This window comes from Myodes glareolus, chromosome 6 (assembly GCF_982192425.1).
Source record: "Myodes glareolus chromosome 6, mMyoGla1.1, whole genome shotgun sequence".
NCBI lineage: Eukaryota > Metazoa > Chordata > Mammalia > Rodentia > Cricetidae > Myodes > Myodes glareolus.
The window spans coordinates 77,043,206-77,067,038 of NC_142031.1; the positions used below are offsets into that span (position 1 = coordinate 77,043,206).

Here is a 23,833-nt window from a genome sequence, read left to right on the forward strand (position 1 = left end):
CCTTATCCATTTTCTGGTTAAGGGGCATTTAGGATATTTCCAGGTTCTGACTATGGCAAACAATGCTGCTATGAACATAGTTGAGCATATGTCCTTGTGGCACAATACAACATTCTATCAATATATACCCCAAAGTGGTATTACTGGGTCTTAAGGAAGGTTGTTTCCTAATTTTCTGAAGAATCACCACACTGACATCCAAAGGGACTGTATCAGTTTGCATTCCCACCAGGAATGCAGAAGTGTTCCCTTTTCCTCACAATCTCTCCAGTATAAGTTGTCATCAGTATTTTTGATCTTGACCATTCTTATAGGTATAAGATGGAATCTCAGAGTTATTTTGATTTGCATTTCTCTGATGACTAAGAATGTTGAACATTTCCTTAAGTGTCTTTCAGCCATTTTATATTCCTCTGTTGAGATTTCTCTGTTTAGGTCTGTACTCCATTTTTTTTTTGATTATTTGTTCTTTTGATGACCAATTTCTTGAGTTCTTTGTATAATTTGGAGATCAGACCTCTGTCTGATGTGGGGTTAGTGAAGATCTTTTCCCATTCTTCAGGCTGTCATTTTGTCTTGTTTACCACATTTCCATTGCTTTAGAGAAGCTTTTCAGTTTCAGAAGGTCCCATTTATTAATTCTCTCAGTGTTTATGCTGTTGGGGTTATATTTAGGAAGTCATCTCCTCTGCCAATGCACTCAAGTGTACTTCCCACTTTGACTTCTATAAGTTTCAATGTGTTTGGCTTTATGTTGAGGTCTTTGATTCATTTGGACTTGAGTTTTGTGCATGTCGATAGATATGGGTCTATTTTCATTCTTCTACATGTTGATATCTAGTTATGCCATCACTATTTGTTAAATATGTTTTCTTTTTCCCATTTCATATATTTTGCTTTGTTGTCAAAAATCAGGTGTTCGAAGGTATGTGGATTAATATCTGGGTCTTCAATTTGGTTCCATTGGTCCTCCTGTCTACTCTTATGCCCCTTTTGGATATCATAAATTGACCTAGCAGCTTCCTTAGAGTACCCTAAGCAAAAAAACCTTTCAATTTCCATTCATTACATCACAATTCTGATTCTTATCAAAGTTCTATTCATCTTACAATTTGGAATATTGGCATGCTTCTCCCAGGCTTTGAACCTGACAATGGACATGGTATATATTTTATACTTTTATGTCTACCTTAAGTCTCTACTCACTGGGTACTGCTTTCATCTTTATTTCTGGTGGACCCCAAAGGGAAAAGTTCAAATGATAAGCAATTTTACTGTATCCAAGAACTAAATGTTCAGGATTTGATATTAATCAAAATCAAAGAAGTCATGTAGCAATAATTATATGGATGCTGGTAGAATGAATGAGTGCCTAAGCATCTCAAAGGCTTATTAATTTTATTGAATGTTAGACCAATAATTACAAGAAAAGTGATCTAAAGGTATGCTGCTCTCAGAGACAGTCCATCTTACAGTCAAAAAATCCTGAGGTTAGTGAATGTCAATTTTTTAATGTGCTCTCTATTCTTTGTAGAAAAAAAGAAAATAAATTCTTTGTCTTCTATATTCCTTTTATAATTATCCTTGAGTCATAAAATGAATTATTGTTGATTCCTTCTCAAAATTAATACCAAACTACAGTAGGCCTATAGAAATTTTTTGCTAAAAATTTAGTCACTAGTATAATCTTATTTACCCTTTGAAACTGTTTATAAAATCCAGATTCTGGTTCCCTTTATTGGGATTTTTATCGGTTCTATAGAAACCTACTTAATTGGAGCCTTTCTTCTGTGGTAATCTTGATACAGACCATATACTTTCCAATTTGAATTTGCAAGTTCTCCAGCTGTTAATCTTCAGTTATTCATCTCAAAGTCCATATTATTGTTCCTTTTCTCCTGTCTACAGACCTACTTGTATGCTCATTTCTAGATGACTCTAGTTCTACAGACTTCCATGTTGTTTATACCAGCCAGGAGGAAATGTGCTAAATGACAGATTTGGATGTGATCACAAAAATACACTTGCTTTGATAACACAGCAATCATAAGTCTTTAGACATTTCTAGGCAAAAATTAAACATCAGTTGCTGAAATGTAGGACTTTAAGAGAATATAGTTCGCATTTTGTGGGCAGGTACTTCAAAGTCTTTCTCATTTGGCTTGCAAAACTGGTCAGAGTTAACACATAAACACACATTATTTAATCTAAAGATAAAAAGACATATGACTCAACTCCCCTGATTCTACCTCAAGTAATACATTTATCCTTATCTTTTCTTTCTCTTAAGTTGCTCTCATTTACACTGAGGTGTGGCATGGTATAATATCATTAGCCTTGATAACTGCCCTCTTCATGAAATCTTTCAAAAGTGGGTCTATTTGGACTGAGTAGGTAAATGCCATTCTTCAAATATGTGTGTATATGCAACAACTCTGAGGGAAGGATCATATGAAATTGAATGTTTGTCTGTGATGTAAAACTGGTACATAAATGAGGACATGATAATATTCATAAAATTTAAGGATAGTTTATATTTTCTATTTCTGAAAAAGAATTCTATCTTGAAAAGAAAGACACTTTAAGACTATAAGATCTTCAGCTCCTGACCACTTCTGTGACTTTATATAATATATATCATCTACTCATATGCAGATGGGCACAATAGTTCTTACTTAAATGGATGGTATCATGGGGCATTTGTGGGATATTGCATATATGCTGTTTAGCTTGTAAAATATATATGAATATAGAGGTATATTCAATTCATGATAACATAAAAGAAGACACTAAAAAACATCTATCTCATCAGTGAAAAATCCTTCACCATTTTAAAGTAAATTCTTGAAATGGGAATATCTTGATAGATGTGTATTAATATTATTTTCTTATTACTCTACACAATAAGAAAGAACAATAACAAAAAACAAAACAAAACACAATAAAATAAAGTGAAAACAATTGCAACTTACTGAGTACTTAAGTGAAAGATCATTTGTGCAGTAAAACCATTTTACCCCCCTACAAAAGCAAAACTATAAAAGGTTCTAGAATAGTTAGGAAATATGATAAATAACTCTCCTAGGTACTAGGAATTAATGACAGGTTTCGAGCTTCAATCAGTTTAGTCTGATCTTTTAAAATCTGGTGTTGTTTTAGTCACACTTGTTTTCTGGGAAAAGAAATTAACAAAGGAACCTTCCCAAGACCAGTATTTAAAAAAAAATTAAGTTGCTGCAGCCATATGTGTTCATAAGAAGCTGTTTAGATATTTAGGGCTTGTAACTGAAATGGATGGAGATGGAATATCAGTTTGCTGAAAGTGCTGCAGTTCTTGAAAGAAGCAAACAACACTGGAATTCACTTGCAGAGTGGTTACTTCAATGCCTATTCAGTTCAGAGTGCATCATCCAGAACTTTGACCATTGCATGCAATGAACTTTCTTAGTTAGGTCCCTAAAAGTGATATAATAATAGGATCAAACAAAGAACTCTTGTACTTTGTGTACATTAATTTTATTAGTTCTCTGAAGAACGTCCAAATTTGATGCCTTTATTATCTTGTTTTTCAGTTCAGCAACAAAGTAATGAGTGAGACATCTGCTTGATGTGACAGATTTCACTAAGGAGGAGGTGCACGATCTGAACCTAGGTGTCTGCTCCAGCATCTGTACACTGAGCTTTGCATTATTGCTTTCTGTGAAGCTAATTCATTCTTTCTTCCATTTTCTTCCTTATTAGGTTCTGGGCAGGGTATGGAAATTTTGTTATCAGCTCAACTCAGCAATGCTGGAAACTTTTCCTTCCTCTTATATACTGTGAATCTCTCCTCTCAAGAAACATTAATTTCAGTTCAGGATCTTAAGAGAAATCTTGCATAACTTTTCAGTGGCTTGTCTCAGAATTACCAAAGTACTTACCCCAGAATCTCTTTTAAATGAAGTAGTCAGTAATGAAAATGCTAAGCAAAACTTAGAGAAAGAATAAACAAGTGTTCTATCAGAATAATGAGTCAGATTCAACATTGGTTCAGTTGTCAACCTGTAGGCAAGATGATTTTTAAGCTAATTGGTATTGCTGTAACATTAGACAGGACATGAAAAAGAGGGGATATCCAAGTAAGTTAAAATAAGATATCTTACCATTCAAGGAAGAAGAGAGACAATAATAATTAAATGAAAATGAATCTTGAAAAGACATTTTCATCTAAAGTTTTAATGAGCCTTGGTGGAATGAAAAGTATGTATTAGAAAATTGTTCATGTTCACTAAAATATTGAAAGATTTTACAAAAGGAATTACCTGAGATATAAAAAAATCTCCTAAGAAATCCATTTATTTTTCACAAAGTTAGTTAAATCCTTAAGTGTTTAAGTATTTAATATTTTTCTAACTGAATCACAGTATTTACCAATCTGCTTTCTTATTTCCTGCTTGCCCTGACAACTCTTTAGTTCGTATTGGAGAAAATAATTGCCTTCACATCATAATTAATTGCTTTGTCTTTAATATCTAGTCTCTGTAGAGAAAATGGGCTACTTCTTACTATATTCTAATAGGCAATAGATTCATAATGCTAGTAATATATTCAAAAAAGAATGATAAAAATTTACACAAGATAGTAAACATAATTTATATAATTATGTTAGAAAATGGAATGAAATATGAATGAGACCATCAGGGGACTATTGAACTGAGGTATCTTTTAAAAAGAGATGATGTTATTTTCAAAATTACTAGAGTATTATGAAAATTGGCCAACCTATTAAGAATCAATTTCAAAATCCAGAAGAAATATGGAAACAGGGGTAAAATTGTAGTATCTCAGGAGTTAGCTTCTGTTTCTTCATTTGCCATTTTATTATTTTGCTTGTGCCCATAAGGATGAGAAGGTTCATGTTGGTGCACTGCAGTGGAGTGTATTTACATGTGTGTTTATAGGTGTTAAGGCCAGAAAACAGCCTCAGGTTTCATTCTTTAGAAGCTGTAAGCCTCATTTTTTCAGTCATTGGCTAGAATTCACTGAGTAACATAGATGTACTACCAAGAAGCTCCAAGTTCCTGTCTCTACTATTAAAGTTATAGCTAAAAGCATTATCTTTTGAAACTGAGTTCCTTGCATTGAACACATACCCTTCCCCATTTGTTTATTTATTTATACTGTAAAATTGTTCATTTCAGTTTTGAAAAAAAAAATCTCATTCTGTAGTTCAGACTGACGAGAGAGAGAGAGAGAGAGAGAGAGAGAGAGAGAGAGAGAGAGAGAGGATAGAGACAGGATTCTCTCTTTCTCTAAGAGAGAATATTCTGAGGATGCCTCAGAACCTCAAGGTCATTAAATGAAACACCTAGGAGTTCCTAGACTTTATTACCTCAGATAAAAGGGAAGGGAAGGATGTTAGGGAAGCAGTTAAGGAACACCTAACCAGAAATGAAATTTATAATCAGAATTTATACATAAAAAATAAACAATTTTATTTTTCAACATTAAAACTAAGCATAATACAGAAACATGACTTCAAACTCTACTTGAAAATGATACCAATTGTTTTTTTACAAACTGAGATATGGAATTTATCGTAGTTGAAAGTAGGTGTACAATTCTATGGCGTTGAATTCTCTTTCAGTATATGGTCTCTGGTATAGCAATTCCCTCACACATAAATATTTTATGAATCTAGAAAGTGATATGTTTTTTTCTAAATAAACTTTGCCATAAAAGATATTCTTCCAGAAGCAGAATGACTTTAGTATCGTTCAGTTTTAGGATGTATTTCAATGTTTTGGCACAATAAAATCAATTCTTTAATTCACAAAAAATAGTATAGGCATCCATATTCTCTGAAGATTGAGCTTGTTTAGAGGAACAAACTACTTCCTCAACTGTTGACAAATAGAAGAGTCCCTATTGCAGTTACTTTTCCACCATTTCTTACTGGTTGTGACTTTTCATTTTAACTGCTGCAAAGGTCACTAAATATAGAAAGATGAAGTTCTCATCTACTCTGCACATTGTAATAAATTAAAAATAAAACTAAGTTTCTTTTCCACAGGCCAAAGTCTCTTATAGAAAAAGTAGCAGGCTAATAGCAGAGCAACCTAAGCTATCCTTTTTCACAACAAATTAAAGGAATCTGAGAGCAAATATCAGAGGAGTTGAAGCAGTGTCAATGGAAGAAATCTATTCTCTTATTTAAGACTAGTGCCATAATCAGAAGAGTTTATTGTAGAGCATACCAACCTTGATGCTACTGACATTATACCTAGGGAATCCTTTGATGTAGGGTCTACTGTGGACTGTGGACTGTTCAGAAGCATATCAAACCTACACCCACTAGATGACAGTAGTCCTCCCTCACTTCCTATTATGACCAACAGGCATTGTCAAGTGGCCTCTGAAAGAAAACCTCTTTATTTGAATCTATGTATAGAGCTAGATATGTAAATATTTTCTGAATGAACAAACTAACAACCAGTGAAGGGAATCAAATTGCCTGGTACACGGGTGACCTCTGACCAAATAATTGTTCCTTCCAAATTCTAGTATGAGAATGTAAAACGCTTAAATTTTTGCCTTGGAAATGTGTTTTGCCTTGGAAATGTGTTTTGAATGAAGAAATCATTCACAAGTTCTATTTTGACATAAGTTGTTTGATTTAAAATTCACTTATTCTTTCTACTCATACCCATTAGAATGGTTAAGGAAACAAAACAAACAATAACAACAAAAGAAAAGCAGCATAAAACAACTAAAGAACAATGAAAACTTAAATTCCCAAGTAGATAAATGAAATGTCAAGCAATAAAAAATGAAGGACTTTAAATTAAAGGATCTGTAGGATATCTTCATTTATTTTAAAATACTGTATAAAATTCTGTACCCTAAAATGACAGTGATGAACACTACATTTGGAAGCCCTGTGTGTGCTGAGCAGACACAAGTGTGAGATCTTAAAAGCCAAGTCCCTAAGCTCAGCTAGAAAGGACAACAATGATCAAAGTGTGCTTATGCAAACTTTCAGTTCAAGTTGTCCTTCCTTTCCCAACAGCACATAAATTCTCTGTTCTTTTCCTGAAGCCTTAGAGGTACATGTTCTTCAACAGGTAAAACCTAAAGTTTGTGAACAAGGTAACTAACAAAAGGAATACCAAGTACTGATAAGGCAGGAAATTTCATTAAAACCAAAGATGAAGTGAAAAAACCTGTTTCTTTACTGAAGGGTGAAATTGTAAGCCCTGTTCCCAAATGTAGACTTTGGTTTATAGCTATGTAAGAGGATGTAGGGTAAACCAGATATTGGAGGAATCAGGATACCCTTTGCCATTAAGCCATGCTTCTTTAGAGAAGGTACTTGTTTTACTTTACATCCTTATTTATAACATTACAATAAAAATTGCACTAGTCACATAAAACTATAGTGTTAAATAAAATACCTTACTCTTGAATCATGCTTGTTTTTAGCTGTCATTTGTAATATTCTTGGCTGTCCTACACAGAACACTGTAGTTGTACCAGAGAAAACAAGTGTGTGAAAAGTCAAGGTCACATAAAATAGATCTACCTTTTCCTCAAGCATGGATCTTGGCTTCCATTTATTTCATTATTTATTTTTCTTTCCTATGTTAATCCTCCAGAGAAACTCTATTGAAATTTTGAAAAATCTGAAGTTTAGTTGAGAAGACTATGACTATAAGAGGAAAGGAAGCCTTGTTATATCAGCAGCCTGGAACAGGTGAGTCATGGTCCCTTCTGTTGGTGCAACTCACAGCAACATACCCTTCACTACACTTTTGGTGAAATGGAGGCACAGAAGACTATTGCAAGAACTCTTTCAGAATGCTTCCTGACTATAAAGATAACTAAGTATATTTTATTTGAAGCAATGTCCTCCTCCCTGGTTACCATGTTACTCAATATTGGGCTTTCTTTCCTTGGTGTGAATTGTTTGATAAGTCTCTTCATTGTTATAACTAATAGTGTATGCTTCCCTGGGACGAAGATTTATCTTCTGCTCATAATCCTGTAAATAAACTAAAGGTGTCCTGGTATTATTTTCTCATTTTCAGGGAGCTTAGTTTTCTAAGAGATGCAGTGGAATTGATTTTATCCCCATTTACAAACAAGGCTTTCAGGAAAGGTGGATCTTTTGGAGAAAATTTTTTTAATCATGAAAAATGTAATTGCATAAAATTATCATGTAACGATGCATATCATGTGTCCTAGGCAAATTTTTCTTTTATTCCTATGGTGTGGGACCAATAAGCCCAAGAAAAAGGAGTTCAAGGTATTTACAGTGATACTTTTCTCACATAAATTTTGAATTACCCCTCAACAATACCATAGTTGTCTACCCTCAGAATCAGCTTGGAGCTTCCAGGTAACTTTTCAATCCCCAATTTTAGATATCAGCTGTCAATCAAGAAGCGTAAAGCATTGAGAAACATCTCTAGTTTGAAGACAGACAAAGTCACCAAGAATGGTAAGGTGAAATTTCACAGAGTAATAGATAGACTTGGAGAAAATTATTATCATTTGAGAGGAGAATGTTCAGCTATGAAATAAGAGTATGTTTTGGTGCAGACATTAAAATTGCATTCAGAAAAAAAATTAGATCTCTGGTGAATATATAGTTATACAGCAGATATGCCAAGTTCAATGAAAAGTAAAAAAAAAATATGGAGTCTCCCAAAGAATACTAAGCAAAAGCAAAGAGACAGAAGAGAGAATGTCAAAGAACAGGATTAAAAGCAATCTCACCTAAATAGAGTGGGAAAGTAGCATTATAGCATGCCTAGTCTACCATAGCTAATAACAATAAAGTAAGGTAGAAGAAAGAGAGTTTCCTACATAAAGGTCCCAGATTAACCTTTTATTATGAATCTTTTTGGCAGTTTCTGTGGTGAATTGTAATTGAATACCCAATAAAGAAAAGTTTGAGGATACAAAGTGAGGCACATGAAGGTAACATCCAAATGATGCTTGCAACACCTTAGAGGGCAAATAACCTTCAGTGGAAAAGTGTCTGAAGATAAGTGTGGTGTAAGAATGGCTCTTAACACCACTGCTTGTGAAGGTGGAATGTTTTAGACTTGTTTGTAATTTAATTGTTTATGGAGCAATTTTATGTAAGTTTATCATTCTCCCACAAAATAAATGAAATCTTTCTGTATTCATACATTTGAAAGATACTAAACTTGCTAAAACACACTGCATTTGCTACAAATCTATACTTCAGCTTACAAAGTGATGAAAAATTCATGCTTGGTGTATCTTTTTTTCTAAGATGTTAACTTCACATCTTATTTTGATCTCAAAAATTTCTCATCTTCAGCTCATTGTAGTTATTTGTGTTTCTTTCCAATGTTCCTTATCTGCTCAGTCACATATATTTTGCTTTTCAATAGCAGTCTGTTCTCTTTTCATTATTAACCCATTTTGTAATCTGTCCCCTGGAAAGCAAATATTGAAAGAAAATTAAGGAAAACATCCAAGGCTTTACATGGAATATTTTTCGTTTAAGACCACAACTTTTGACCTCAGTTAGTCTTATGGAAGATATGCAGCTTATGGGGCTCAGAGGTGGCTCAGCACGTAAAGATATCAGGAAACACTGGTAGAAAGAGATAATCAATCCCTGCAGGCTGTCCAATTAGATATGACTCTATGATCTTTGAGTCAACTCTGCCATTTCTGTTTTGTAGTTTCCTCTTCAGGCATTAGATGATAATGCCCCAAATGTTAGCAGGAATCCATTCTTTTCAATGTGCACACTATTATCAGTGAGATCCATTTACTTTACCCCTGTTGACAGTCCTCTTATAAGAGGTACAGACATATGTATGTGGTTTATTTATCTGTAACATCATTTTAGGGTATCTAATACCCTTCTCTGAACCCGTTTGGCACCAGGTACACCAGTGATACATATTCATACATGCAGAAAAACATTCATATATAAAAGAAAATAATAAAATTTTTAAAAACCTAACACATTCTGAGTTAATTGTTCAGATTATTGCCTCTTGCTGGTATTTTCTCTGTTTTTCTCTAATTTGAAGTCAGACCATAACATTGTCAATTGCAAAATATGAAAAGTGTTTAGCAACATATGAAAATCTATTAATGTAATCCATCATATAAATAAACTGAAAGAAAGAACATATGATCATTTCATCAGAGGCTGAAAAATCATTTGACAAAATTCAACCCCCCTTTATAATAAAGGTCTTAAAGAGATAATGGATACAAAGATTATATCTAAATATAATAAAAGCAATATACAGCAAGCCGACAGTTAACATCAAATTAAATGGAGAGAAACTCAAAGTGATTCCACCAAAATCAGGAACTAAACAAGGCTGTCCACTCTCTTCATATTTATTCAACATAGTGCTTGAAGTTCTGACAGTAGAAATAAGACAACAGAAGGAGATAAAAGGGATTTGAATGGGACAGGAAGAAGTAAGACTTTCATTATTTGCAGATGATATGATAGTGTACATATGTGACCCCAAAAACTCTACCAGAGAATTCCAATAGCTGAAAATACGTTCAGTGATATGGCAGGATATAAGATCAACTCAAAAAATAAGTAGCCCTCCTATACACAAAGGATAAAGAAGCAGAGAGGGAAATCACCTTTCACAATAGCCACAGATGGCATAAAATATTTTGGAGTAAAACTAACCAAGAAAGTGAAAGATCTATTTGATTAGAACTTCAAGTTATTGAAGAAAGAAATTGAGGAGGATACCAGAAAATGGAAAGATCTCCCATGCCCTTGGATTGGTAAAATCAACATAGTAAAATTGGCAATACTACCAATGGCAATCTATAGATTCAATGCAATCCCCATCAAAATTCCATCAAAATTCTTCACAGACTTTGAGAGAACAATAATCAATTTTATATAGAAAAACAAAACACCCAGGATAGCTGAAACAATCCTATACAATAAAGGAACTTCCAGAAGCATTAACATCCCTGACATCAAACTTCATCACAGAGCCACAGTAATGAAAACAGTTTGGTATTGGCATAAAAACAGAGACGTTGACCAATGGAATAAAATTGAAAACCCAGATATTAATCCACAAACCTATGAACAGCTGATTTTTAACAAAGAAGCTAAAATTATACAATGGAAGAAAGAAAGAAAGCATCTTTAACAAATGGTGCTGGCATAACTGAATGTAAACCTGTAGAAAACTGAAAATAGATTCATATCTATCACCATGCACAAAACTCAAGTCCTAATGGATTAAAGGCCTCAATATAAATTTGACCACATTGGACCTGATAGAAGAAAAAGTGGGAAGTAGCCTGCAATACATGGGCACAGGAGACCACTTCCTATGTATAACCCCAGTAGTACAGACAACAAGAACATCAATGAACACATGGGACCTCCTGAAACTGAGAAGCTTCTGTAAAGCAAAGGACACTGTCATTAAGACAAAAAGGCAACCTACTGGATGGGAGAATATATTCACCAACTCCACGTTAGACAACAAACTGATCTCCAAAATATATAAAAAACTCAACAAACTAAACCCAAAAATTCTAAATAACCCAATTAAAAAAATGGGGTACTACTTTTATAATTTAATAAAATTTACTAAAAAAAAAATGGGGTACTGAACTAAACAGAGAATTTTCAAGAGAATTTCAAATGGCCAAAAGATGCTTAAGGATATGTTCAAATTCCTTAGCTATCAGGGAAATGCAAATCAAAACAACTTTGAGATGCCATTTTACACCTGTCAGAATGGCTAAAATAAAAAACACCAATGATAGATTATTCTGGAGAGGATGCAGAGTAAGAGGAAAATTCATTCTTTGCTGATGGGAATACAAACTTCAGCAACCAGTTTGGATATCAGTGTGGTGGTTTCTCAGAAAATTGTGAGTCAACCTACCTCAGGATCCAGCAATACCACTCTTGGGAATATACCCAAGAGATGCCCAATCATACTACAAAAGCATTTGTTCAACTATGTTCATAGCAGCAGTATTTGTAATAGTCAGAACTTTGAATCAACCTAGGTGCCCCTCAGTGGTAGAATGGATAAAGAAAGTGTGACACATCTACACATTAGAGTACTACTCAGTAGTAATAAACAATGACATCTAGAATTTTGCATACAAATGTACTGAAATAGAAAACACTATCCTGAGTTAGATAACCCAGACCCAAAAATATGATTGCAGTATGTACTCATTAGTGGATTCTAGCTATAAACAAAGGACATTGAGCCTATAGTTCATGATCTTAGAGAAGCTACGTAATAGTGTGAATCCATAGAAGACATAGATAGATCCCCCTGGAAATTTGAAGCAGACAAGATCTCCAGCAAAACTTGGGAGCTTGGGAGTGGGGGTGGGGTGAATGAAAATATTCATGGACAATAATTATTGCAACCTCAGAACATTGGTGCTAATGACCTTTGACCTCAAAATGTCTCATAAATTCTACAGGCTGGAAAGCACTTGCGTGCTTCAAGATGGTCTGGATTTGAATCCCAGCACACACAGGGTGGCATACAGTGTCTGTAACTACAGTTATTGCTATATAATGCTTTCTGTTCTGATAAGGGTTTTAGAGATAGATGGCTCAGCCTTTAAAGGTTAAGTTTTACAACAAAATATATGCCTAATTTGATGAGTTTGTTGTATCTAATATAAACAAATTACAGTTGTGGAATTCTATTCATCAGATCATTTTACATATCATTTTAAAAATCAATTTACTGAGGAGTTTGTCTAAATTCAAACCTGAGTATTGGAATTTCTTTTCCAGAACACATTTATGGCATATACATTATTTGTACAATATAAGAATATGTAGTCTGAACACTTTCCTATTACTAATTGTGTTATTTAATGGTGTTCAGGATGAAGAATGCTGTGAACATAAAAAGGAAAATTTGACTACCTACATGTTGCTTTTCTACTTAAAATAATTTGATCTTCATTAAATAATGGAAGTATCATTTTTGACTCCTGCCAGAGAACCAGGTAGGTTGACTGTAGATATTTATCTCTCCCTCTCTTGTATAGTCTCAAACCCAGTTCTACAACAGAACACCCAAAGTAGCCTTTCCTAATCCCTGAGCAAAATTCTTATAAATCAACCAGATCTTACCCTCCTAAAATATCTCCTCCCACTTGTTGCTTTATCCCAGGCAACAAATACAGCAGGTACCCCTGCTAAACCAAAGGCCACTCCTGTCAGAGAAGAAGGTAAACTGCCTATAGAGATTCCCTCCCCAATTCTGTTTTCTGTGATCCTGATTTTGTCTTTCAGTCCATTCCTAGTGCAATCTCCAACCTTCTCAGTGATCTTTCATCGCTATATATGTTTATTTCAAGGAGACTAAATAAGCAGATCCAGTTGGAATATTTCTGCTCTTCTCCTGCTTCCCATAGGGCACTTTAGAATCATAGCCTAACCCCTAAGTTTCAGCTCACAATTCTCAGAAACTCATTTTACCTGGGACCCCAGGTAGCCACAGATTCAGAGATAATTTTCTAACAGTCAAAATACAGTCATCACAGTCTCACAAAATCCAGAAAGAAAACAGAACCAAGGAAAAGACACCCACCAAAACCAACAAATAAACTAAACCAAACACCACAAACAACAATAAATCAAAACAAAAATAAAACAAAACCAAACAATGGATACACTAAATTGGAAAAGGACTTGGTCATATGTGAAACAAATCAAAAGAGACCATAGATGCCAGTCTGTACTACTACACCCATCCAAACCTTTAATCATCATAGCTGGAGAAAACAACAAATTCTATGGTAAAGCCAAATTTAAACAACATTTATCCACAAATCCAGTTTAACAGAAGGAACTAGAAGGAAAACCCCAACCTAAAGATGATAATTACACCCACAAAAATATGGAAAACAAATAATCTCAGTCCAGCAGAGAAAAGAGTGGAAACATACACACGCATATCATCACCATCACTACTAGCACCACCACCAAGGTAACAGGGAACAACAACCATTGGTATTGACATTTCTCAATATCAATGGTCTCAATTCCCTGCTGTGGGAGCCCCTTCAGTCTTTAAGAGATCATACCCAATTGGCTGAAGAAGCTCCCACAGTAATTTCCATTTTAAAACAAAACAGATTAATAGAATGCAAGTAAAAACAAAATCTATGCCTGTACTCCATCCAAGGAGTACACCTTAGCACCAAGTGTAGAGATTATCTTGTGATAAAGAGTTGTTAAAAGATATTTCACACAAATGTCCCTAAGAATCAAGCTGGTTTAGGATATTTCCATATCTAACAAATTAGATTTCTATTCAAAACAAATCAGAAAACAAAGAAAAGACCACAACACAATCATCAAATGAAAAATGGACCAAATATGAGTACATCTAGACTTGAAGAAAATAAAACAAAATAAAAGCAAAGACACTTTTACGGTTTAAAACGCAATGTGAGATTGGAATTTAGCTCAGTGGACTTAATCTCTAGTTCAGCAAACACAGAAATTATCAGGGGTAGAAAAGCAGGACTTCTAGGAGCCTAGGCATTACTGAGGGGCCTAGAGCTCAATTTTGCAAGATGAGAAAGTTCTAGAAACTAGTTGTACAGCAGTGTGACTATACTTTGAACGACAACAATAAACAGATCATCCAGACAGACACTAAACAAATGTACAATACTGGAACTAGCAGATGTTATAAACATAATGGACTTGCAGACTTTTACAGAATATTTCAATCAAACAGAAAATATCTTTTCTCCACCACATGAAATTTCCTCCTAAATTGACCACATGCTTGATTACAAAACAATTTTCAAAAGATAAAAAAATGAAATCACTCCCTGCATCCATTCAGATAACCATGGATTAAAGTTGGATATCAGCAACAGAAAAAAAAACCCTGAATGTTACAAACTTATGTAAACTGAATATCTCTCTAGTAAATAAAACTAGTCAAGACAGAAATGAAGATAAAAAAAAAAATCAATGATCTCCTAGAATGGAATGAAACTGAATATCCAGCATACTAAAACTTATAGGACACAATGAAAGTGGTTCTAAAAGGCAATTTCATAGCAAAATGTATGTATATAAAAATAAACAAAGAAAAAAAATGGAGAGCCCATACTAGTAACTTACCAGCACAGCTGAAAGACCTAAAATCTAACTAAGAAATACACCCAAATGGAATAGACAGCAAGAACAAAAATCAAACTTGAGGCTGAAATAAATATGACAGAAACAAAGAAAATAATAAAAACAATCAAAGAGCAAAGATTTGTTTCTTTGAAAAATTGAATAAAATAAACAAACTTTTATTCAAATTAACTAAAAATTGCAGAGAGAACATACAAATTAACCAAATTATGAGAATTAACCCTAAATGAGAAGAGCAACTTTCCAGAAGACACTCAGGAGATGAAAAGAATCCTAAGGACGTATTTTTAAAAACATAAAAAAGAAACAAATTGAGATATTTAAAAGAAATGGATAATTTTCTCGATAGGTTCCAATTACCAAAGTTAAATTAAGATAAGTTAAGCAATTTATAAAGGCCTATAACCTCTAGTGAAATAGAAATCATTAAAACCCCCCAAAACAGGAAAAGCCAGTGCAACAGTTCAGATGCAGAATTCTGCTAGACTTTTAAAGAATGGTTAAAGCCAATAATGCTCAAATTAGTTCACAAAATGGAAACAGAAAAAAAAAATTTGTCCAGCTGATTTTATGAGGATGCATTTACCCTTATACCCAACCCACATAAAGATCCAACAAAAGAAGAGTAATAGTCACCAGTTTTATGAACACAGATACAATATCACTCACAAAAATACTTGTAAATCAAATAACATATCAAAAAAATTCACCGTCATCAAGTTGTCTTCACTAGAACTGCAAAAAGGTTCAAAATAAAAAATCCATAAATGTACTATTTATATTAACAAACTAAAAGGCAAAACCACATGATCATTTCTTTAGATACAGAAATATCTTTAACAAAATCAAGTGCCCCCCCATACTGAAAGTCCTAGAGGGTACAGTGACAAAAGGGCCATACCTAGACATAATAAAGGCAGTTGACCAAGAGAACATAGCTAACATCAAATTCTATGAAAACAAAAGCAATCCACTAAAATCAGGAACCAGATAAGGTTGACTACTCTCTCAATTTTTATTCAACCTAGTACTGAAGTCTTAATAAGAGCAATAATAAAACTGAAGAAAATCAAATGTATATAAAATGAAAAGATATAAGTCTAAGTAGCTTCATTTGCAGATAATATTGTAGTATATATAAATTACCCTAAAAATTCTAACACTAAATTACTATAGCCAAAAAAATACTTTTAAGCAAAGCAACTGGATACAAAATTATCTCACAAAAATTAGTAGATCTCTTACATGCAAAGAACAGAGTGAGAAACAAAATAGGGAAGCAACACCTTTTATAATAGCTTCAAATAATATAGAGAACCTTTTGGTAAGTCTAACTAATCAATTGAAGTATTAATTTTATCTTTGAACAAAAAAATTGAAGAGTATATAAGAAAATAGGAAGATCTCTTTTGCTCATAGACTGGCATCATTAACACAGTACAGATAACCATATTATCAAAAGCAATCTGGATACATTCTCTCTCTCTCTCTCTCTCTCTCTCTCTCTCTCTCTCTCTCTCTCTCTCTCTCTCTCCCTCCTTCCCCCTCTCTCTTCCCCTCTCTTTCTGAGCACTGACCTTCACCAGGCCTGTATACCCCCCAATAAACTCCTAAGAGTGTTTGTTGTGTTTCCACATTTCCTTCTCACTTGCGACTAATTTCATTGGTGCCAGGACTCAGATGGCTCTCTTGTCCCAAGCCCCTCTCCCAGGGTCAAGATCCAGAACCCGGTATTTTTTCCACAACAATCACATGTTCCATCTGCCTGAGTGTGACCTCAAATCACACCACCAGCTTCAATTGGTGAGTTTCCCCATTCTGGTCAGCTTAATTGTTTCTCAGAATGAGAGGAATTGACCTTTGAGCTCCCATAAATCTTCTAGTGTTTATAGAAATGAGGGGAGGGGAACAGAAAAACCTGCTACAATTGAGCCCTTCACTGACATTCATCTCTGAATTGCTTCTCTTAGCTAAAATTGTGTTAGGACAACCCACGGTCAGTCCGATTGTGACTAGGGGCTCAGAGTTCCTTGAATTTTTCTTTCTCTATTTTTTCTTTTTCTTTTCTTTTGGGCCACTCGTCAGTGGTCCTCGCTATGAGAGACCACTTGGTCTCTAGCCTCTCTGGCTTCTCAGTCACCTGGAATGGAGCCAGTCAGGCTTAACTCCCCACCTGTAGATAGAGGATGCTGATCTACAAGCCCTGTGTTGTTTGCTGCTGTCACACTCCACCTATAGGGGGAAGACATCACACTAATGAGCCTTGTGGTGTTGCCATTTTCAGGGGTTTTCATGGTTTCAGCTATGGCTAGCAAGCCATCCAAGACCATGAATCCAGGGCCCCCGCTTCTATAGGATATCTTTTAGAGGTACAAAAACCACAGGCCTTAATTCCCTACTTACAGATTCCCACATTTGTCCATCTTTGTTCAAAAAATGGCGTCATTATAATTTAGATAATCATTGAAAGTGACTGCATAATGGCAACTTTGATCCCAATATTGTAAGGGAGCTTTCTAATTCCTGCTAGTACAAGGAAAATGAAAGGAGTTTCCCTATATTCAAGCCTTTTACTGTCTAAGTTATAAATCCCAATCTTATAATCTCACATTTCATGATATCTATATGATCCAATCTAATAACCTAATTCCTGAAGAGCACAGATAAGTTTGGGAGCAAGCCAGACTACATACAGGCGAGGTTCACCAAGCACATGCAACACACTCACTGGGGGCAGAGGCAGTCCTGAAGCAGGAACCACACTGGGATTATAACACTCTAGGTGGAATTTTAGCTAGGGATCGATTTTTGACTTACCTTCTCGCAGGTCTCTGTAAGGCTGCCTAGAAGCCAGTAAACTATAATAAACTTTTAGAGGCCATTCAAGATACGAAGGAAAATCCTTCTGCATTTTGGGATGCAGAAGCCCTGTTATAATACACTAACATAGATCCAGAAACCATGGAAGACAGACAGTTACTCATGACTTATTTTTTTTTCTCAGTGCTACCCTGACATTAAGGCTAAACTTAGAAATTTGGAGAAAGATCCCTTGATCCCATAGGCAGAAGTCTTAGAGTTTGCTTTTAAGGTGTACCATGAAAGGAATGACAAAGCCCAGAATTATTACTGTCATGTGCTAGCCATGGACCTCAGACTGGTCAAGGTAACAGACCACCCGATCTGTGCTCTCTGTGCAACCCCCTTGCTCCCTGGGGCTTGAGAACTGTCAAGCCTATGTTTCAAATGTTGTAGTACTTGTCACTGGGCCTGAGCATGCCCGAATCCTCATTCTTGTCCCACACGACTTTGTCCAAGATGTCATTAGGAAGGATGTTAGACAGTCGATTGTCCTCATGCACATCGTGGCATGGAAGCATCAAACCCAGATAATTTCCAAGTTGACCTTCTAGGTCTGGTCATGGATGAGTGAGGTTGCCCAGCTCCTTTGACCTGACCACAGCCATCATCTGTAACAGGGAGCCATGGGTAAACATCACGGTATCAGGGTGGCCCATCTCCTTTCTCTTGGACACCAGAACCACATACTCAGTACTGACCTTTCCTTCCAGTTTCCCAATTGTTGGGGTAGGAGGACAGGCTTATCTACCTCAGCAGACCCCATGACTTTACTGTGTTTTTAGGGGTATTTAACTCACTCATTTATTTTCAGTCATGCTGACCTGCCCAGAACCTCTTATGGGAAAAGATTTTTTGTTACCAACCGGTTCTGCATCACCCTCTCCCGGTACAGTTCGCACGCCTTCCGTACAGGCCACGAGCTTGGGGCAAAGGCCTGGGGAGTGAGCAAAAGACACAACACACAAGAGACCTGGGTCATTCGTCAAGAAATAGTCGAATGCCATTTTATTTAGCAGAATATAAGGCTAATATACCTTAGCCCTAGTAAGGGAACTTCCTCCCAGCCAGGGGGCCGAGGGGAACTGGCGCTGTGAGGGTATCTTCCCAGGCAGGGGGCCAAGAGGAGAGAGAAACTGGCACCTGTAGGAACTTTCCCGGGCAGGTGGGAAATTGCCATACCAAAAATAAAGCAAAGCCCTAGGCTGAATCACCAGGCTATAGCAGAGATAACAGAAACTAGCAGGAAACTTAGTTGGCTAGCCAAAACAGTCCTCCAGATGCACCCCAGGGAGTAAGGGGGGACAGGGCCCTACAATTTTTAGAAAAAGTAAGAGCTTCCATTTCCTTTGGTTTTTCCATTCATCTTATGTCAGACTTGCCAACAGCTCCTCTCCTCCTCCTTCTAGCCTTCTAACCTCCCAGCTCCAATGTGCCTTTCCCTCTACCAGCCTCTCAGGTGGATTCCCAAGTCTGGTACACCCAAAACCTTCTGTTGCTAAACACCAATTCCCCATCATTATCTAATTATAAGACCCTACTAAGTACATTACCACTCTCTTCAAAGCCTTAGGGGACTTAAGCCTATTATCTCTGACCTTCTAAGAAAAAAAGCTACTTTGCCCCACCTCTTCTCCCTTTAACACCCCACACTTACTATTAAAAAACCTAACAGAACCTATCCCCTGGTTCAAGACCTCTGGCTCATTAAATCCAGAGTGATCCCTCTTCATTCTGTAGTGTCTAATCCTTACACCCACTTTCCCCCCGAGGAACTTCCCACTTCTCAGTTCTAGATCTTAAGGATGATTTTTTTCTCTATTCTTCTCAGCTCTCAATCTCAAAATATCATTGCCTACACTGGGTTGTCCAAGCAGCTAGAACAGCAGCATTCCAGAACCCAAACCTATCTCAATCACCTAAGGAAATCCATAGAGTACAGCCCACATTCTCACAGACACCCCCTGACATCCAGAAAATTCTGCCCTACCTACATCAACTCTTTCATCCTAACAGCAATGCTTTGTTTCATTTTGTCAAGGTTCACCTCCAAGTCAGCCCTGAGGACTTAGAGTCCTTTTTATTTATTTATTTATTTATTTACTTTTATTAATTTATAAAAGTTTCCACTTCCGCCCCTCCTCCCAACACCCTCTCCCTCTCCACCTCCCTCTCCAGCCCTAAAAGCAGTCAGGGTTTCCTGCCCTGTGGGAAATTCAAGTTCCTCTCCCCCTCCCTTCAGGTCTAGGAAGGTGAGCATCCAAACAGACTAGGATCCGAAAAATCCAGTATATGCAGAGGAAACAAGTCCCAGTGCCATTATCAATGGCTTCTCAGAGAGTCCCTGTGCCAGTCACATTCAGAGAATCCGGTTTAATCACATGCTCATTCAGTCCCAGTCCAGCTGGCTTTGGTGAGCTCTCATTAGATCAGTCCCCTTGTATCAGTAGGTGAACGCACTCTTCACGGTCCTGCCTTCCTTGTTCATGTTCTCCCTCCTTCTGCTCCTCATTTGGACCTTGGGGGCTCAGTCCAGTGCTCCAATGTGTGTCTCTGTCTCAATCTCCATCCATCGTCGGGTAAAGGTTCCCTCAGCAAGCCGACAGCTAATATCAAACTGAATGGAGAGAAACTCAAAGCCATTCCATTGAAATCAGGAACACGACAAGGCTGTCCACTCTCCCCATACCTCTTCAATATAGTGCTTGAAGTTCTAGCAATAGCAATAAGACAACATAAGGGGATTTGAATTGGAAAGGAAGAAGTTAAACTCTCGTTATTTGCAGATGATATGATAGTGTACATAAGCTACCCCAAAAACTCTTCCAAAGAACTGCAACAGCTGATAAACATCTTTAGTAATATGGCAGGGTACAACAAGATCAACTCCAAAAAATCAGTTGCCTTCCTATCCACAAAGGATAAAGAAGCAGGGTGGGGAAATCAGAGAAACTTCACCTTTCATGATAGTCACAAATAGCATAAACTATTTGTTAATGTTGGAATAACTCTAACCAAGGAAGTGAAAGACCAATTTTACAAGAACTTTAAGTCTTTGAAGAAAGAAATTGAAGAGGATACCAGAAAATGGAAAGATCTCCCCTGCTCTTGGATTGGGAGGATCAACATAGTTAAAATGGAAATTCAACCAAAAGCAATCTATAGATTCAATGTAATCCCCATCAAAATCCCATCAAAATTCTTCACAGACCTTGAGAGAACAATAATCAAGTTTATATGGAAAAACAAAAAACCGAGGATAGCCAAAACAATCTTATATAATAAAGGAACGTCTGGAGGTATAACCATCACTGACTTCAAACTCTATTACACAGCTACAGTATTGAAAACAGCTTGGTATTGGCATAAGAACAGAGAAGTCGACCTATGGAATCGAAGAGTAGACCCAGATATTAACCCACAAACCTATGAACACTTGATTTTCAACAAGGGAGCTAAAGGTATGCAATGGAAGAAGAAAAGCATCTTTAACAAATGGTGCTGGCATAACTGGATGTCAATCTGTAGAAGAATGAAAGTTGATCCATATCTATCACCATGCACAAAAATCAAGTCCAAATGGATTAAAGACTTCAACATTAATCTGACCACTTTGAATCAGATAGAAGAGAAAGTGGGACGTAGTCTACAAGATATAGGCACAGGAGACCACTTCCTAGGTAGGACCCCAGTAGCACAGACAATAAGAGAATCAATGAATAAATGGGACCTCCTGAAACTGAGAAGCTTCTGTAAAGCAAAGGACACTGTCAGTAAGACAAAAAGGCTACCTTCGGACTGGGAGAAGATCTTCACCAACCCCTCATCAGATAAAGGACTGATCTCCAAAATATACAAAGAACTCAATAAACTAGACACTAAAACTCTAATTAACCCAATTAAAAAATGGGGTGCTGATCTGAACAGAGAATTCTCAACAGAAGAACTTCGAATGGCCAAAAGACACTTAAGGTCATGCTCAACATCCTTAGCGATCAGGGAAATGCAAATCAAAACAACTATGAGATACCATTTTACACCGGTCAGATTAGCTAAAGTCAAAAACACCAATGATAGCCTATGCTGGAGAGGATGTGGAGAGAGGGGAACTCTCATCCATTGTTGGTGGGAATGCAAACTTGTGAAGCCACTGTGGAAATCAGTGTGGCGGTTTCTCAGGAAACTGGGAGTCAACCTCCCTCAAGATCCAGCAATTCCACTCTTGGGAATATACCCAAGAGATGCCCTATCATACCACAAAAACATTTGTTCAACTATGTTCATAGCAGCACTATTTGTAATAGCCAGAACCTGGAAACAACCTAGGTGCCCCTCAATAGAAGAATGGTTAAAGAAGGAGTGGAACAAATATACTTTAGAGTTTTACTCAGCGGTGAAAAACAATGACATCTTGAATTTTGCATGCAAATGGATGGACATAGAAAACGCTTTACTGAGTGAGGTAACCCAGACCCAAAAAGAGGAATATGGTATGTATTCACTCATAAGTGGATTCTAGCCATAATTAAAGGTCTTTGAGCCTCTTATTCGTGATCCTAGAGAAGCTAAATAAGAAGGTGAACCTGAAGAAAATTATGTAGTTATCCTCCTGGATATTGGAAGTAGAAAAGAGTGTCAGGCAACCTTGGGTGCATGGGGAGGCGGGGTGAATGGAAGGGGAGAGGGTTAGAGAGTAGGGAGTAGTGGAGGATTGGGGAAAGCTTGGGGGATTGTGATTGGGGGAGGGAGGAAGGATGGATATGGGAGCAGGGAAGTATAGATCTCAATTAAGGGATCCATTTTAGGTTTTACCAAACACTTGGTTCTAGAGGGGTTCCCAGGTCCAAGGAGAGATCCCAAGATTGTTCCCTGGACAGCAGAGGAGAGGGTGCCTGAACTGACCTTGGCTCATAACTATACTGATGAACATTTTGCATATCACCTTAGAACCTTCGTCTGGCGATGGATGGAGATAGAGACAGAGACCCACATTGGAACACTGGACTTAACTCCCTAGTTCCAAATGAGAAGCAGAAGGAGGGAGAACGTGATCAAGGAAGGCAGGACTTAGAGTTCCTAAAAACTATCACTGCCTTTAAACTTATAAAATCTGTCAAATATTAGATCCCAAGAACAAATATCATAGCTTCTATTTCTCTACCCACCAGGCCAGGGGCTCCCTTCCAGGTACTGACTGGCAGCTTCATTTTCCTCATATGCCCACAGTCAGATGAGTTAAATATCTCCTGGTTTTGATGGACACCATGTCTGGGTGGACTGAAGAGTGTTCTATCACTAACAAGAGGGCCCAGACAGTTTCCAATGTTCTTTTACAAGAAATTATCTCCCAGTTTGGAATCCCATCCTCTCTTCAGTTGAATAATGGCCCAGAGTTTACCTCCCAGATCTACAAAAATTTATCTAAGGCTCTTACATTGCCTGTCATTTTCATATCCAATATGATCCTCAGTCTTGAGGGAAGGTAGAATGAACTAATCATTCCTGTAAAAATGTTTTTGATAAGATGTCACAAGAGCTTCACCTTGACTGGGTAAAACTTTTGCCTCTGGCCCTTCTTAGGCTTAGGGCTCTTCCCCAAAGCCTCCTTTTCATCTCACCCTTTGAACTTGTGTGATTAAAATAGAAGATCGGGTACGATTCTCTCCCCCAGACCAAAGACCCTCACCCCTTCCCCCTCAATGGCAGGGCCCCTTTAAAGTAATTCTTGAAACTCTCCACAGCTGCCAAGCTCGAGGGACTCTCTCATTAAATCCACCTGTCTTACCTTAAATCTTTTAC

General features: G+C 36.7%; 1 protein-coding gene and 1 long non-coding RNA gene across 3 annotated transcripts in view; both read left to right on the plus strand.

Annotated features, from left to right (window-relative positions):
- Positions 1-23,833, plus strand: part of LOC148121858 (uncharacterized) — an 893,578-nt gene that overhangs the window by 23,797 nt on the left and 845,948 nt on the right. The window lies entirely within an intron of this gene.
- Positions 1,115-13,012, plus strand: LOC148121860 (uncharacterized). Of its 2 annotated transcripts, none has more exons than XR_015737996.1 (4): positions 1,115-1,162; positions 7,635-7,732; positions 8,403-8,479; positions 12,894-13,012. It is a non-coding gene; the product is annotated as an uncharacterized LOC148121860 (long non-coding RNA). The 2 variants fall into 2 exon arrangements; XR_015737997.1 differs by lacking the exon at positions 12,894-13,012 and adding an exon at positions 8,892-9,081.